The sequence below is a fragment of the Paroedura picta genome, chromosome 4 (assembly GCF_049243985.1).
Source record: "Paroedura picta isolate Pp20150507F chromosome 4, Ppicta_v3.0, whole genome shotgun sequence".
NCBI lineage: Eukaryota > Metazoa > Chordata > Lepidosauria > Squamata > Gekkonidae > Paroedura > Paroedura picta.
The window spans coordinates 96,286,816-96,302,880 of record NC_135372.1 but is presented as its reverse complement, the minus strand read 5'-3'; the positions used below and the strand labels follow the sequence as shown (position 1 = coordinate 96,302,880).

Genomic DNA, 16,065 nt, shown 5'->3' with positions numbered 1-16,065 from the left:
TGGATACTGTATCTACTGTAATCTTTGAACTACGTTTCTTCTTGTATACTCTACGTTATTGCAATAATTGTTCTTAATAAAGATTTAGGTGGATAGCTATGCTTGTTCGAAGCAAAAGACCAAAGTTTTGAGTGCCACGGCACTGATAAAATTGTTCTGACTGAGCAGTGATATCAGCGCTCTCTCAGCCTCACCCACCCCACAGGGTGTCTGTTGTGGGGAGAGGAAAGGGAAGGTGACTGTAAGCCGCTTTGAGCCTCCTTCGGGTAGGGAAAAGCGGCATATAAGAACTAACTCTTCCTCTTCCTCTTCCTCTTCCTCTTCCTCTTCCTCTTCCTCTTCCTCCTCCTCTTCCTCCTCCTCTTCCTCCTCCTCTTCCTCCTCCTCCTCCTCCTCCTCCTCCTCCTCCTCCTCCTCCTCCTCCTCCTCCTCCTCCTCCTCCTCCTCCTCCTCTTCCTCTTCCTCTTCCTCTTCCTCTTCTTCATATTCAATTATTTTGTTTTAATTTGTAAAATAAAATGGCACAGTAAACTTCCTTGGCATCAATGCTATTAGAAAGGTGGGTATACATACTCCGCAATCTGGCATGACTCCTTTGTTCTCCATTTGTATTTGCATTTAACACTCTCAGAGCCCAGGATGGCAATAGTTTACATCTAACTTATATTAATACATGCTTTATGCCATTCAAACTATGCCAATATCACCATCTGACCCTCTCTGGATTTGCTTTGTTAGCCAACTACAATCTGCATCTTTATGCTGCACGTTATTTGGATTATATTCCTTTCAATTTAATAGTGCAATCCTAAACAATCTAAGCCCACTGACTTCAATGGATTTAGAAGGATGTAATTTTGCAGATTTCCATTGCAATCCAACACATGGGAAAATATTTCTGAAAAAAAGAACATCAACATTATTTTTAGGTTATGCAGACACCCAACTATGCAATGGGGGGAATGCCAGCAAGGAATCACTGGGCACTGCTATTTTGGTAAGAACATGCAATATAGTTCTGATCTTGTCTGCAGCCCAATTGGGAGCACCTTTTTAGCTGGTCTATGGATTTTAAATGATCAGCTAAAACATTCCATCTTCAGATTTTTAAACAATGAAATTTTCAGAGACAGATGACAGAAATCATAAATTAACATCTCAGCTTCTCAGCGTCTATCACAAGTGTTAAAACAATAATTAACACCGCCTCTGTGAGGCAAATACATTCGCCATTCTAAGCAGATTTACAGATTTCCATGGTGCCATCCTAAAAGGAGTTATATATTTCCAATTCCACAGAAGATTGAGGACTTAGAAGGGTATAACTTTTAGAACTGCACTGCCACCTGCCAATTACCAGTAAAACATTGATATTGAATGTCCCAGTCACTACATCATCCAAACCATGTTTGTTTGTTTATTTATTTACTAGAAATTAAGCCCGCTGTAGCTGAAATACAGTGGGCACTAGAGCACAGAGAAGAATAAGGGAGGAAAGGAAGGTTGAAGAGGGAAGGAGGGATGGGAGTGAGAAAGGAGGGAAAGGGGTGGTTGAAGGGATGAATAGAAGGAAGGCAGGTAGGAAGGCAAGAAGTGTGTTAGAGAGGAAGGGGAAAACAGAGCGAGTGAGAGGGAGAAAGAGATAGGCAGGAAGTAGATGGAGAAGTAGAGGAAGTCAGGAAGGAAAGAAGGAAGAAGGCAGGCAGTCATGGAGGTAGGTGGACTTGGAGGGGACAGGGGTGTGTGTTAAGGGGGGAGTGGTGAGCGGGGCGAATTGGGAGGGGGAGTTGGGGGGAAGAGATCGAGAAATAGAAGAAGCAAGGGAGAAGGAAGGAAGGCAGCCAGGGAGGTAGGTGGACTTGGAGGGGAGTGGGGGAAAAGGAGGGGGGTATTTGAAGGGTCCGTGGGGGGGAGTCACGAGGGGGGGAATTGGGAGGGGAAGTTGGGGGGAAGATATCGAGAAATGGAGGAAGCAAGGGAGAAGGAAGGAAGGCAGCCAGGGAGGTAGGTGGAGGGGAGTAGGGGAAAAGGAGGGGGTTATTTGAAGGGGCCGTGGGGGGGAGACGCGAGGGGGGGCGAATTGGGATGGGGAGTGGGGGGAGGGCCGGGAGAAGGCTTTTGGCCGGGGGGGGGGGCGGCACAGCCTTCTGCCGGCCCCAGTAGCTCCTTAGCAGCATCCAGGACGCTGCAAGGGAGTGGCTGGGGACGGCAGAGGGCTCTTTGCGTCAGTGGGGGGTGGCGCGACCTTCTGCCGGTCCCAAGGGCACCCTCACAGTGTCCTGGATGCTGCGAAGGTGGCCTGGGTTGGCAGAAGGCTCCTGAGCAAGGGGCCTGGGGTGGGAAAGGAGCAGGGACGCCATGTCTTTGACGCGGCGTCCTTGCTCCTTTCCCTATTGGGAGGAGAACCCGGGCGGTGGACTCACCGCGCGGCCATCCTTCTGTGTCTGCGCGGTGACTCCCCGGCTGGACCCAGGATGGACATTCAGAGGGCCCAATCAGCTCCTGATTGGGCCCTCCAAGTTTTTATCCCAGACAGAGCCCGCCCTTTCTCCTCCCACATTGCCCTTACCCTTTTATTTAATACCGTGGGAGTGGTTACAGATTCATTCGTATGTATATTTTGGGGCCATTTATGCTGTAAGCAGCCACGACCTGGCATATCTAGAGTGGCGGGTAAGAAATAATAATAATAATTAATAATAATGATAATCATAATAGCCAGTCAAACTGCTCTGGGAATGAAATGGTCAGCACTTCATTCTGCCCAGTGCTAAAGGGGACAAATGTGCTTGTATGGGATCACTGTCCTTGTTTTGAAGAACATAGAATCATAGAGTTGGAAGGGGCCACACAGGCAATCTAGTCCAACCCCCTGCTCAACGCAGGATCAGCCCTAAGCATCCTAAGGCATCCAAGAAAAGTATGTATCCAACCTTTGCTTGAAGACTGCCAGTGAGGGGGAGCTCACCACCTCCTTAGGCAGCCTATTCCACTGCTGAACTACTCTGACTGTGAAATTTTTTTCCTGATATCTAGCCTATATTGTTGTACTTGTAGCTTAAACCCATTACTGTGTGTCCTTTCCTCTGCAGCCAATGGGAACAGCATCCTGCTCTCCTCCAAATGACAACCTTTCAAATACTTAAAGAGGGCTATCATGTCCCCTCTCAACCTCCTTTTCTCCAGGCTGAACATTCCCAAGTCCCTCAACCTATCTTCATAGGGCTTGGTCCCTTGGCCCCAGATCATCCTCCTTGCTCTCTTCTGTACCCTTTCAATTTTATCTACATCCTTCTTGAAGTGAGGCCTTCAGAACTGCACACAGTACTCCAGGTGTGGTCTGACCAGTGCCGTATACAATGGGACTATGACATCTTGTGATTTTGATGTAATGCACCTGTTGATACAGCCCCAAATGGCATTCGCCTTTTTTACCGCTGCATCACACTACCTGCTCATGTTTAGTTTACAATCCACAAGTACCCCAAGGTCTCGTTCACACACAGTGTTACCTAGAAGCGTATCCCCCATCCAGTATGCATCCTTTTCATTTTTCTGACCCAGATGCAGAACTTTACACTTATCTTTATTAAATTGCATCTTGTTCTCATTTGCCCATTTTTCCATTGTGTTCAGATCTCGTTGAACTCTGTCTCTGTCTTCTGGAGTATTTGCCAGTCCTCCCAATTTGGTGTGAATGCAAATAAAGTTTTCATACATTTGTGATTATTACAATTGTTGGCTGCTCCAAATGAAGGAAGGAGTGGGGATTGGCATGCCGGAGTCCCCAGTGGGGACAGGGGGTTCTCTGCTCCCAGGCCATACCTCTCCGCGGCCGATCAGTTGACCAGTTTGCGGTGGGCGGGGGGGGGGGGCTTGTGCTGCTACAAAAAAGGGAGTCTCATCCAAACTTTTAGCAACTTCCTCAATGTGACCTGGAGATACTCTGGTAACTGGGCACATTGGGCAAAAACTCTGTGGCAGAAGTGAATTCTATCACAGAGTTTTTGCCCCCCAAAATGAGCATTACCCTGACATGCCTACATCACATCCTGGTGATGATGAAGAAGAAGAGCTGGTTCTTATATGCCGCTTTTCCCTACCCGAATGAGGCTCAAAGCGGCTTACAGTCGCCTTCCCTTTCCTCTCCCCAGTGGAAGTCACACTGAGGACATTGCTGAAAATCAGGTGAGACTCCCAGTAAGCCCACTCCCTATCCCTCACTGGCTGTCTGGAGGGACCTGGCAAACCTAAGTGGAGCGCACCCTACTTCTCAAGGTTGCTACTTATATTAGCCTTAGACCCCCCCCCCCTCTTGAAGGCCAGAACTCTGAGCCACTACTGCCATGCCAACCATGCCAGGCTCTGGATACAGAAAAGTCCCTTTGAGCCAAACATGCTTCTGGACAGGGAGGAAGTAGAAGGCTTTCTCCAGATATTAAAGCTCTCACCCTAACCCACTATAGCAGTAGCACTTCTTTATCTTGAGAGCAGTCAGGATCAAAAAGTCACCAGAAATAAGGCCTCAGAAAGGGTGGCTACCTGCAGAACTGTTGCCATGGCGACCCTAGGACTAGGACAACTCATTGCACATGAACTCCTACACAATACTCAGCACTGTGTAAGTTTGGCATGCCAGTCAAGGGGCACCACCTTACATCCAGTTCCAGCAGACAGACACCACAGGCCCAGCACCTAGTGTCTGGCTGACCATACACTCTTATATCAACAGGTGGTTTATGGACAACAGTATCTATACATGGTGATCAACACAGATTTCCCTCATGGGCAGTGCAGAAGAATAAAGAAACCCTCAGCATATACACACATTTTGAGCACTCCATAGATGCAGACACAGGGACACTTTTCCTCCTTGCCTCTTGGAAAGAAATAATGTTAGTTTAATTTCTATACTGCCTATCCCAGAGACTGGCTCCGGGCAGTATGCAACATACTGTTAGAATGCCAGATGCACACACACCTTACCAGAAAAGGCTGCAGTGGATGTTCGGTGCTGACTGGGAAATCAAATCATAGTTATGATCAAAGGGCATGAAGATTGTTGATGTCTGATGCTGCCAGAGGAAACAGGACCAGAGTGGACCAGAAGTCTAGATACTGAAAGCCTAGGAGCATATACTTGGCTCTGGAAGGATTATGTGGCATTACTACAAAAAATAGTATTGCAGAATACACAGCTTCTGTCTTGCATAAGCTGTTCCACAAACATGAAAAACTCAAACCTGATTCAAATTACACAAGACCAGATGCCTAACTAAGGTGCTTGTCCTCATAACTAGGTGTTGTGCCTATGGTAATGGAAACATCAAAATCTTGCAGCTCTCAGCATGCAAAGGTTTGAAATAGGAGTAAGTAGGTTAAAAGCTTTAACTGTGCCCATCACAGTTAATGTCTGGTGAAGTTTACAGATGCCTCTTGCAACAGTAGGTAAGACCTATTTTCACACCTTTATATTTGCTTAACACAGCATGCATATGAAACCTTTTATGCTTCTAAAAATCTGATACTATGGTCCACACATGGAAGGTGAGCTTGGTAGCTAAGGAGAGTTTTCTACCCTGCAGCTGTAAAACCCAGTACCTCCCCCACACCGATAACAATAGGATGCTTATGGACTGATTGGATTTTATATTAACTACTAGTATCAAAGCCCATTTTGAAAATGGGCTTTGAAAGGGGTGGCAGGCAGGAGGGCGTGAGAGGGTGGCCACGGCTCCCTTGGGCCCACAAAGTGGGCTAAAGGGAGTGGAAAGCCCTCCCCCTCCCTGCTGGTGGTGCTGCCGCGGGAGGTTCCCTTTGGCCTGGCAAGCACTCTCGCTGCTGTAAGGGTGCTTCCCGGGCTAAAGGGAGTGGAAAGCCTCCCCTCCCCACTGGCAGCAAGTGGCCTTTGTGGCCCGCAGGGAGGCTACAACCCCCCCCCCCCGGCTCCCTCCCAGCAGGACCGTACCTGCAGGCAGCAAAGCCCTGTCACTGCCTCTCTCCTTGTGAGCGACAATGGAGGCTACAGCCACAAGGCTTCTAGCAGGCAAGGAGGGAGTGTGGGAGCTGGAGGGGGAGGGCCAATCAGAGTGGATCTGGACAGACAGGGCCCCGGACAGTCTCCTCACAGGAGGCTGTTTCCCAAATATATAAGGGAGCGAAATAGTGTTAAGGATGTGAGTAGACTGGAGGGGTGGGGGTAAATATTTCATTCTACTGAGAAGGTAAAGGTATCCCCTGTGCAAGCACCGAGTCATATCTGACCCTTGGGGTGACGCCCTCCAGCGTTTTCATGGCAGACTCAATACGGGGTGGTTTGCCAGTGCCTTCCCCAGTCATTACCGTTTACCCCCCAGCAAGCTGGGTACTCATTTTACTGACCTCGGAAGGATGGAAGGCTGAGTCGACCTTGAGCCGGCTGCTGGGATCGAACTCCCAACCTCATGGGCAGAGCTTTCAGACAACATTTCTGCTGCCTTTACCACTCTGCGCCACAAGAGGCTCATACTGAGAAGGTATATTTAAACAAATTAAATTATCCATATATTAATTAAACATTTTGTACTCTACTTTTCCTTGTGATTCAAGCAGCCTGGACCAAATTTGTCTACCCTATCTTTATTTGTAGAGAATTTCTATGCCTCTTCTCCATACAACCTACTAAGTAGTTCAAAAAGGAAAACCTAAGAATGAATATCCTTTTAAAAGTCCACTGAACTAATTTGTATCCCATCAGGTGTCAGTGAATTCCACAAGTTTTGCACAATCTATTCTGTCCTCTGTATTTAGAAAACTGTCTCATTTAGCCTAAGAACTAGTCTCCATGAACCTGGACCACATAACCAAGAGACTACTAAGGAAGGCAGAATAAACTTAAACTATAATCAGGCGGCTGCACTTAGGGGGCACCCAGAAGTACAACCAGCACAAGCAGGAACTTTGGGAGTGGCCAACCTCCCCAAGTTCCTATTGAGCTCTGTAAAGTTGCTTAGCTGGATTATTTTCTCCACTCCATTTGCTTCAAGGCCGCAGACACACTTCCCTTTCCCTTTTATACATGTTCTAATGGAGTGGAAATCAACAAAAGAAAGAACGGGGATCTCAGCAAAAAGAATGAAGGTGGATTAGAGCCTTTGCATGTGTCTGTGATGGGTGGCAAGAGGATACAGAAGGTCAAAGATTTTTTTGAGGTTGCAATATGGGAAGAGGAGAACAGAGGGGGAAGTTAAGCCATGGGGTTGCTCTCCGAGGCAAGCACAGAAAGGATGATGTGGGGAAATGACCACTAGGCTGAAGAGGTTGCCATGGTGCAGGGTGGAACCAGGGTCTGGCTTGCCTTGCCTCCAAAGCCACATCATCACTACTGCTGCCTCTTTGATCAAGTGGTCCAACTGAGGGTTGGGGTGGGAAGAGGCAGTAGAAGAGTATAGGAAAGAACAGAGTCCTGGCTTCAAAACCAGAGCAGGGTATCACATTTGGAAAGGGGTGATGGTAGGGTTGCCAACCTCCAGAGGGTGGCTATTATAATGGAACTCAGTGCAACTGCAGAAAATGGCTGCTTTGTAAGGTAAAATCTATGACATTATAGACCATTGATGAAGTCCCTTCCCTCCTCAGGCTTTACCCTCCTCCCAAATCCCTATGTCAGGCTTCTTCAGTCAGGGTTTTGTGAAACCCTGGGGTTTCCTGACGGCCATGCAAGGGTTTCCTGAATGGGTGGGAGCTAATTAAATGTTAATACATTCTTTAAAATGTGATAAACATTTATTGGGTGATATGACTATATATTACTTTACTCTGCTCGGGTTCAGCCTCACTTGGAGTACTGTGTTCAGTTTCGGGCACCACCATCGAAGAGGGATGTAGACAAGCATGTCCAGAGGAGGGCAACAAAGATAGGGGTTTAGAAACCAAGACGTATGAGGAAATGTTGGGGGAGCTTGGTCTGTTTAGCCTGGAGAGGAGACGACTGAGAGGGGATCTGATAAACATCTTCAAGTATTTAAACGGGTGCCATATAGAGCAGTGGTCCCCAACCACTGAAGTCTGAAGAATGTTTCAGGGGTTTCTCAACAGTATAGAAGTTGAGAAAGGCTGGCCTGGGTACTTACCAGCCTGGAGCTGGAAAATCTAGCTGAGGATGGCAGTTGTAGAGGAGCCAATAGGAATTTGAAGCTATAAACAGTGGTATATAAACTGAATGAATAAACAAATAAATTAGTAAGTAGGCCTAGAAAATGGCTTGGTCCATCTCATATATTTCAACACATAGTTCCATTCCTTCTTAATCCCCCACCTTACAGGGAGCCTAGAATGACTCACTCTTTTCTACATGACTATTCTAGCCCAGTCTTGCTTTCTGCACTCTTGCTGCTCTTCTCCCTTTTTTCACACTCACGGCTCTCCTGTCAAACACATCACAGGGAGGAGACAACCATAGAGCCTCCTGCTCTATCAAACAGAAGGGTAGGAATAGACATTTCAACACTAGGCCACAGTGCTGGGCTCTGTTCTCTTCCAGTCACTGCTTCCAGGTTGCCAGAATAGAAAACAAAATTGCCACTTAGGATGGTCAGGGCTTGCAAATTGTCTTTTCATAAATCAATAATTAATTTGAAGCTGCAAAAAGTTCTGAATGACCCAGCATGGATTTTTACAGGATTCCTAAGTGGGATTTTATGACCTTAAAATTAGTAGCCTGCATTCCAAAACCTCTTGGAATGATATAGTTAATATGCATACATCTCGCAGCCAAACGTACAGACAAGGTCTGACTAGTTTTTGCAAATGTGTAAACTGACTCATGTTCACTTGTGGAAGTGACTCAAAAGTAGAAAAACAAAAAAACAAAAACACCCTCAAGATTTTTTGAAAAGAAACCACAGACTCCTATAAACACTCTTTAAATATTACTCACAGCTTTAAGACCCTTTAAATATTTTCTTTTGGGAGCAGTCCTATGAAAACATGGTTTCAGTGTTATTGATTTCAGTACAGATGAGCAAGTATGTTAATCTACAATGAAAAACCCCCCAGAGAAAACCCTTCTGGAAGCTAAAATATATCTTATAGGGCTATACACAGAGCTTCTGAAAGCCCAGGAGATACATCACGGTAGGCTTTGAAAAATGCAGAATACCGCTGGTTTCATAAAGCTGTTGTCCTAAACTACATTTGCTAAACAGACTAACACATATAGCAAGTAAAAATCTCAAGTCCTTATTCAACAATGAAGACAGGAGGTCAGATGCAGGAAATAAGTTTATTTTATTTATTTTATTTTTATTTATTCATATTTATATATACTGCCCTCCCCAAAGGCTCAGAGCGGTTTACATATAACTAAAACTATACATGAAACCATACATATAACATTATTATTAATTGATAAACTGGGTATAACATAACAGTATATCATAACGTAAACAGTTGCAACTCAAACAGGTCCAGGAGTCTTAGTGGTTTTCTGGGGGGAGGGGGGGCAGGGGCCCTGCAGATGTTGGTTGGCCAGCCTGGCCTCGGCCAAACGCCTGGTAGAAGAGCTCCCTTTTGCAGTCCCTGCGGAACTGTTTTAGTCCCGTCAGGGCCCTGATCTCCTCTGGGAGCTCGTTCCACCAGGTGGGGGCCAGGACAGAGAATGCTCTGGCCCTGGTCGAGGCCAGGCGAACTTCTTTTGGGCCAGGCACCGTTAGCCGGTTGGTGGCGGCGGGGCGTAAAGCTCTTTTGGGGGCATAGGCAGGGAGGCGGTCCCTCAGGTACACTGACTGCGTATGGCCTTGAAGGTAATTACCAGAACTTTTAATCTGATCCAGAATTCAACTGGCAACCATTGTAATTGTTGTAGTATGGGCTGGATGTGGGATCTCCACGGTGTCACTGCGAGTATCCTGGCCGATGCATTTTGGACCAGCTGTAGTTTCTGGGTCAAGGCTAAGGGTAGGCCTGCATAGAGCGAGTTACAGAAATCCAGCCTGGAGGTGACAGTCATGTGGATCACTGTGGCTAGGTGTTCTGGGGCCAAGTGGGGAGCTAGTAGCTTGGCTTGGCGGAGATGGAAGAACGCCAGCTGTGCTACCTTCGTGATCTGGGCTTCCATTGTGAGAGAAGCATCCAGGATCACACCCAGGTTCCTGGCGGAGAGAGCTGAAGCGCGCTTCCTCACATGAGCCCTTCTTACCTAGCCACAGGACCTCCGTCTTTGAAGGATTGCGCTTCAGGCGACTCTGAGCCATCTCATCATTGCTTCCAGGCAGCTGGCTAATATTACTGGGGGAAAGTCAGGGCGGCCATCCATCAGGAGGAAGAGCTGGGTGTCATCTGTATACTGATGGCAACCCAGCCCAAGCTTCCGTACCAGTTGTGAGAGGGCGCATTAAAATGTTGAATAGAATAGGAGAGAGGACCGCCCCCTGTGGGACTCCACAAGTAAGTTGTCGGCGGTCTGATGTTTTCTCTATTTTCTCTGTCCACGATTCCGGAGGAAGGAGATCAGCCATTGAAGGGCTGTCCCTCATATTCCGGAATCGATGAGGCTAGGAGCTCATGATCGACTGTGTCGAACGCTGCTGAGAGGTCTAGTAATATCAGCAGTGCCGACCCGCCTCAGTCCAACTGGCAGCAGAGGTCAGCCGTCAGGGGGACTAGCGCTGTCTCTACCCCATGGCCAGGCTGGAAACCTGACTGGGATGGGTCTAGGACCGAAGCTTCTTCCAGGTATTCCATCAGTTGGTTTGCGACTGCCCTTTCTACCATCTTCCCCAGAAACGCTAAATGCGAGACGGGTCGGTAGTTATTAGGCTCTCGCGGATCTAGAGATGTTTTTTTTTCAGCAGTGGGTGTACCACAGTTTACCTGATAAATGCCCAGTTGCTTCCACTAATTAGATGTACATAACTTATCTGGATACATTAGGGAGCAAAATTAGCCACACCTGTATCGCTCAATAACCTTCTTGTATCATTCACTTTTTTACAACTCAAGCAAGTATCAGTAATATCAACACGGGGGATCCAGTGGGCTTTTATAAAGCAGGAGGAGAAAAAGCAACTTTTTTCAGGTAGCCAAAAGATCATCTCAGTTCAAACACATCAAATCAGGCATCGTATGGCAAAACTAATTTTCTAGTCTAATTTAGTTCACACAAGACAGGTGCTTTAATATAGTTAATATTTAATTAAAACAACATATGGTGATATAAGTGGATGAATATCATGCTTGGGAAAGGGATCTGCTATCAGAAACAAATTGATGCTGGGGGCTGTTTGGAAGGACCCCCCTTGCAAAACAACAACAACAACAAAACAATTTAAGCTAATATGAGAGAAAATTCCTTAAAGCTATTTTATATATGGCACTTGACACCAGTTAAAACTTAAGTATAACTATGACACATCACACAATAATATAGGGGCTTACTTCTGTATGTGAGGAGCCACTAAAAGTATTTTTAATAAACTGATATGAGATTAACAAAACTATGAAATAAAAAATTAGCATCTGATCCAAAAGTGGCTTTGTTTAAGTAGGGAGTCTACTAGATAAGATCATCAATATCTTTGATAGCAGGAGATTTACCCGTATCTTTGAAAGATGCACTGATTAGTGATAATCAAGAAGCCTTCACTGGTCACAGGAATACTGGCCAATTACAGGGTTGTTGCTGATCTTCCTTTTGTGGAGAATGTACTTGAGTATATAATAGCAAAGCAAGTTCAGGATTTTCTGGACGACTATCTGCCCTTGACCCTTTTTATTCTGTAAGGCCTGGCTATGGCACAGAGATCGTTTTAGTTGCTCTAGTGCAGTGGTCCCCAACCTTTCCGAGGCTGGGGACCGGCAGGGCATCGGGCCGCGCCCCCGCGGACCGCGCCCGTGCGGGCCACGGCCGCGGATCGGGCCGCGCCCGCGGGCCGCACCCACGCCGCGCCCGCGGATCGGGCCGCGCCCGGGCCGCGCCCACGGATCGGGCCGCGCCCGCGGATCGGGCCGAGCGGGCGTGGCCCGCACAGGCGCGGCCCGGCCCTGATTCCCTCTCCCCGCCTCCCGCAGTAAGAAGCTTCCCGGGCCGCAAGCTTGCGGCCTGGGAAGTTTTTTACTGCGGGGGCGGGGCGGGGAGAGGGAGCCGCGGCCCGGTGCCATGGCCTTTGCGGCCCGGCACCGGGCCGCGGCCCGCAGGTTGGGGACCACTGCTCTAGTGAACAATCTCAGACTTCAAATAGGCAGGGACAATGCTTCTTTGATAGTCCTGCTATCTTTATCAGGTGCTTTCAGTACTGTAATCCACATGTAATTCTTCTGAGATGCCTGGAATATGTAGTTGGTATTAGAAGTATGGCATTAAATTGTTTTTGGTCTTTTAATTTGACTGTACGGAGAAATTATTTATTATGAAACATTCATGTGGAGCTCGATAAGGCTCGGCAATGTTACCACTGTTACTTAACATCTGTGTTAAACAATCGACTTACACCACCCAAAACCTGACTTACACCACCTCCATGAACCAGGCAGCTCCATGTTAGGACAAGGAAAGCTACAACTGGTACAGAATGCAACAGCTAGATTATTGACAGGGGTTAAGAATTTTGTACACTGAATTTAAAAACATTACACTGGCAGCCAATTTGCTTCCATGTTCAATTCAAGATAAATACTGTTCCAATATCAAAGTTGATAATGGAAACTATCAAATCCCACACTTTCATGCTGGATTCTCCTTTGGGCAGGACAATGGTGACTTTCAGATCAGTAGCAGAAGAATTCAGAAATGTTCTGACCGGTACCTGGATATTATTATTTTAATGTCAGAACAAGTTTAGAGTCCAGTGTCACCTTTATTTATTATTTATTAATTACATTTATATACCGCCTTCCCCAGCGGCTCAGGGCGGTTCACAATCATAGGAACATGAACAATACAAAGGAATTGGTAACTATAGATAACAATGAGATAATAAACAGTGAGAAAAGTGAATTCATAACCATAACATACAATGAACCCATGGTTGGTTGGTTCAAGACACTGAAGCTCATGGATATTGAGGTTCATGGGATGGAGGCTCGGGGGCCCCATGGAAGCTGTTGGTTCTTGTTGACTTCAACCAAATGCCTGGTGGAGATGCTCCCTTTTGCAGGCCAACAAATTCCTCAGATACAATGTCAAGAAGTATGCATGCACATGAGAGCTCATACCTTGAATAAAACTTGTGGTGGTCTTAAAGGTGCCGCTTTTTGTTCTGCTGCTTCAGACCAACATGACTACCCACTTGATTTTAATGTCAGTTGAAACCACCACTAGCTTCTTCATGAAATTACAATCCAGCAAAAGCCTCCCAATGATTGATATTAAAATTCAGTAAGGGATACAGGCATATTAAAACAGACTGCAAGCCACCAGGAATACTATCCTGACTGAGAGCCAGTTTGGTGTAGTGGTTAGGAGTGCAGACTTCTAATCTGGCGAGCCGGGCTCAATTCTGCACTCCCCCACATGCAGCCAGCTGGGTGACCTTGGGCTTGCCACGACACTGATAAAACTGTTCTGACTGAGGAGCGATATCAGGGCTCTCTCAGCCTCACCCACCTCACAGGGTGTCTGTTGTGGGGAGAGGAAAGGGAAGGTGACTGTAAGTAAGCCTCTTTGAGACTCCTTCGGGTAGAGAAAAGCAGCATATAAGAACTAACTCTTCTTCTATTCCACAGCACATCTTGCTACCAAGCCTTGTCACTCTGTCCTCAGTAAAGATGGAAAAGCCATATGGAAAACTTCTTCCAGAGGTCTGTTTTTGAATTATTTCAATGGGAAAAATGGAAAGAGTAAAATACTTCTTGGGACCAGGTTTTTCCACAATGAGCATGTATAGTACGAAAAGTTTCAGGATTTTATTCTTTCAGTGGAAAAACTGGGAAATTTAGGGGAACACTTAAAAATACATACTTTGAGACAAACACAGCATTTATCATGTTTTTGTTTAAATGTAAATAATTTTACCAACAATTAATATACTATAATTTGTTTAACACATTAAAGCATTTTCACAATTATGAAGTTTAGGCTAGTATCCATAGATGCTGGCAATCCTACCTATTGAGTTTCTTTCCAAATAATGCAGTCTTTGTTTACCACAGAACTTTTTTTTATTGTTAACGTTCCCTCCTACCTCTTGGATGGCAAAAATTTATGAGTGTAGCAGTCTGCAATTCTTTTCAAAATTGATATTGATACATTTAAATTCCATAAACATATAAACAGTACAATTTTATACACTAACCAAGTTATGATGCATTTTATGTTGTTCAAAAGTAGGTTAGGTTTGATATGTATTACGCATATTGTAATTTTTCTCATTGTATTTTGTATTGTATTTCTGTTGTATTGTGTTTCTATCCAAAAAAGAAGAGAACAGGTTTTCCCCTGTGGCTTCAGGATTCCCAGAAATTTTATATCTCTGGTCCTCACCCATCACTACTTTTCATTTGGAAACAGGTTAAATCTTTATTTTTTATTACCTTATTTATAGTTTGCCTCTCTCACTTCAACTTGGGGCAATTTACAAAATTAAAAACAATTAAAAACACATGGTCACAGATCATTTTAACACCTTAATGCCTGATTTATAGTAGTTTATTTAGTCTCAGTAAATTACTCTCAGCATTCCACAGTTAATGATACATCTGTAGATTAGTTTCCAATCTTGACATATTTATTTCCTCCACTATGTTTCCTCCTAGAATTAAACCCAAACAAATGGTAACTTTATCAACTTAGCTTGTTATTCTTGTATGGTCCTTAGATATGTTAAGCACCTTCATTATGCTGTTTACTAATTTATTGCTCTCCCTCTGCCTATATGTATGACTGGTAATTTCCATTTCATTGTGTCTGAGGAAACGTGTATGGAAATAAAAGCTTACATGAATAAAACTTTGTTGGTTTTAAAGGTGCCACTGGATTCAAACTTTGTTCTACATCATCACCTTGGAAAAAGGTTGAGAGATTCTACCAGGATTTCATGAACTTTAACCTCACTATCAACTTGAACCTAACCAGGCATTTTCACCTTCCTGTCTTTCTCACCAAAAATACCAAATTACAATTTGAGCGCAAAGATCAGAGTATACTCAGTCCAAGCAGAAATATTTGCTGGACACAATTATTTGATGGACACAAGCGAAGCACTATATTACAACTGCACTTGCTCCAGTTCCTTGGATAGGGACTCACATCAAAATGATTTACTAGTGGTGTTCCTGAAACTACAGTACCAACAAACAGCTCAATAAAACTATCCAGAAACAGCCTAACACAGGACCGACCCAAATGAGATAACAGAACAGTACTGGTTGCAACTTAGAGCTGTCAGCTCAAACCAGTACGGTGCATCATCAGTGATGTACAAGCGAGCATGAATATTTCATACATTTTTATCCCAGCTATCTTAAAAAAAAATCAAGGTAGATTATAACATTATCCCTTCCTCCATTTTATCATCACAACAACCCTGTGAGTTAGGGAGGGCTGCAAGAATGTTCTTGGCTAAAGTTCAAACAAGCTTCAGTATACAGTGGGGAATTAGAACTTGGTTACCCATATCTTACTCGAATACTTATCTTACTCTAACTGAAATATGCTATTGCTCTCACATATGCCTTGGATCAGGGGTAGCCCCTGCATTTGCTGGCAGGGGCTTATGGGAATTGTAGTCCATGGACATGTGGAGTACCAAAGGTTGACTATCCCTGTCTTGGATTATAGGTTTTTCCTTGCTTGCAAGACAACTTCCTAACCTGAAACAGCTTATTTCAAATAGGAGCCCCCAGAAAGATACACATCTAAGAACCCAAACTAAGATGCCAACTTGGTCCCCACATATACTCAAGCAATACCATCACAGTACCTGACAAAACCATCCATACTCCCTTGAGTTTATCTGGCCTCCTATCCTTCAATGTACAATATGACACCAGATGTCACAAAGCCCTTCTACTTCCTTTGTAAGATACCTAGGTCAATCTCTCTGAAGAATAAATGGACATCAAGAACTCTAGCAATTAGAAACCAGTGAG

General features: G+C 45.1%; 1 protein-coding gene across 4 annotated transcripts in view; it reads right to left on the bottom strand.

Moving 5' to 3' along the window:
- The window catches only part of HMGA1 (high mobility group AT-hook 1), a 32,247-nt gene that overhangs the window by 11,856 nt on the left and 4,326 nt on the right, over positions 1-16,065 (bottom strand). The window lies entirely within an intron of this gene.